Consider the following 2,502-nt stretch of genomic DNA (forward strand, 5'->3'; position numbering starts at 1 on the left):
TTTGTACCAGCCAAATCATCTGTTATCTTATCTTATCTTGTCTTATCCTATCCTAGCCTTATATTATTGTATTCTTATATTATCTTATCCTTATACGATCTTATCTTTTATGATTTTCTTTATCATATCATATAATACAATATCATATCATATCATATCATATCATATCATATCATATCATATATCATATTCTATCTTATCAAGTGAATCACTGACTTTATTTATAGAAAAAACAATGTGCTAATAATGAACAAAAATAGCCAAACCCCTTTGATTATAACTTTCAACTACCCAGGTATTCCCCACCCTTCTAACCATTCATCCAAACCGCAATCGTCCACAGTTAACTTCCTCATATTATCCTGCAGTTGTTTGATCTCCTCGTGAATGGATGCAGAATGGTCAGAAAGATACATACAACACATCCAATCAAAATCCTCACACCTGTGCCCATGTGCTGCTAGCAAAAAATCTATAGCAGCTCTATTCTGCAGTGTGGGGTGTCTAAGGCTATTTACATCTGTAAGCATTTGTTTCAAAACAGTAGAAGTGATATTCAGCTGTTCATTCACTCAACATCTCAGCTTCTCAAGCATAGTCAATGCCTGAGCAGCAGCAACACCTGGAAAAAGAATTGATGCTATTATTTGTGCCAGAGGACCCCAGAATTCAAAAAATTAGGCACCAAATCCCCAATTTCTCTTTTAGCTCTTTTGCTGTGCCCTGCTCTCCAAAGGGTGTGATTCAACAGCTCATGCATGCCAGGAGAAAACATAGTTAACTTTCAGAGGATATTCAGGAGCAATTTGGGGTTTTTTGGGAGTTCTCAGGAGTGTTATAAATGGATATTTCGATATGTTAACTTTTCAACCCTTGGCCATATGCATTTGCCTCTGGCTTGGTGAAAGCTGCTGTGGGCCAGGGCCAGCACCGAGCTGGGCTGTGTGGGCCAGGCAACGTGGAGAGTCTTGGCTGATCTTACTGTGTCCCTGGCCCCAGCAATGGCTTGGAGGATTTGCCTCCCACGGCATCCTGCTCATTGACTCTTCCTGTGCCTTGGAGAGAACAAGGACGGCATTTCTGGCAGCTCGGCATTAGCAGCCCTTCAAACATCAGGATGTGGCCAAGAGAGGTCCTGGAAGCTGAGGCAGCCGATTTGAAGCTTTTGCAGGTGCCCACAGGTCAAGGCCAATAGTGTTCCCTCAGGATGCAGCAGTCCTGAGGCTTCGACCCAGAGCTGCCCGATGCCACCCACTCCTTGTTGCACCAGTTGCTTTCCTGTGGAATGTTCTACCTCCACCAAGAGTAAAGAGGGAGCTGGAGAAAGAGCTTGCCAGGCCACTCTAGATCCTTTCCCAGCAGTCCTGTTCCCTCCCTCAGGTCCTCAAACTGTGCCCATCCCTTTTGTTCCCCTTAGCTCATCCCTTTGCTTTGCTTTCCATCAATAAAGTTTGGCTTCTTCACTTTGCCTGCATCTCTGTGGAGCTCAAGTGGTCCAAATCCAGAGCCCTGGGACACACAGGCCCCTCCTGCTGTTCTGTTCCATGCCGTGTTCTGTGCAGAGACTCAAAGGAATGAGGGCAGATCGGGTTGGAAAGGTCTCTGTGCTGAAGCTTCAGTTCCACAACACTGTGAACTTCAAGGTCTTGCCTCAAGGCTGATGGCTGCTGCCAGCTTTGCCCCATGCCACCCACTGTGGACGTGGCCAGGGACAGGAGGGCAGAGGGGCCGGGCAGACACCCCGCAGCGGCCGTGCTCCATCCTCTGGGGCATCCCGGGGCTTTCCCTGCCTGGGGAGCGCAGGGCTGGCCTGTGTTCTCTGCACATGAACAGCTGATCTTATCCACAGGAAACAAAATCAGCATCCCCGTTTCCACACGTCAGTTATGAGGAGGCATTTGCCACTCCAACAGCACCCAGGCTTCTCGGTGGTGGCAGCTTTGGTCTGGGAGAAATCCTGCACCCTATGAAATTTTAGCAGGTGGAAGCTCAGTCCCAGTTAGAGGCCCCTGGATATCAACGTTGGCTCTTTTCCATGGGAAACAAAACTCACCATCCCAGTTTCCTGATGTCAGTTGAGAGGAAACATTTGGTGCAACAAAGGCAGCCACTGTCCTAGGAGGTGGCATCTTTACAGGGCACACAAACACAGATTTTTGTCTCTCGAGGCTTCAGAGAGTGCAGCCTCCTTTTATCCTTAACTCCCGGCCACACTTTGCCCTCTTCCCTTCCCTGTTGGCCAAGGTACTCAGAAGACACAGCCTTCCCAACCCATGTACCCCATATTCCCCCTTGATTCTGGCACTTCCCCCCGAAGTTCAGAAGTTCAGCCTTGTGCAGACTCTTGTCTGGTTCAGGAGCCAAGGTGTGTGGGCCCAGTAACAAACCTGCTGCCCAAAGCTAGTAAAAACATTACAACCCATTTCAAAGACCCTAACAGCCATCCCTTCACCCATGAAGTGATTTGTAAAGACATTAGCACACATCTTTCCTCTCACATTG

This window comes from Erithacus rubecula (assembly GCF_903797595.1).
Source record: "Erithacus rubecula genome assembly, contig: scaffold_364_arrow_ctg1, whole genome shotgun sequence".
Lineage (NCBI taxonomy): Eukaryota > Metazoa > Chordata > Aves > Passeriformes > Muscicapidae > Erithacus > Erithacus rubecula.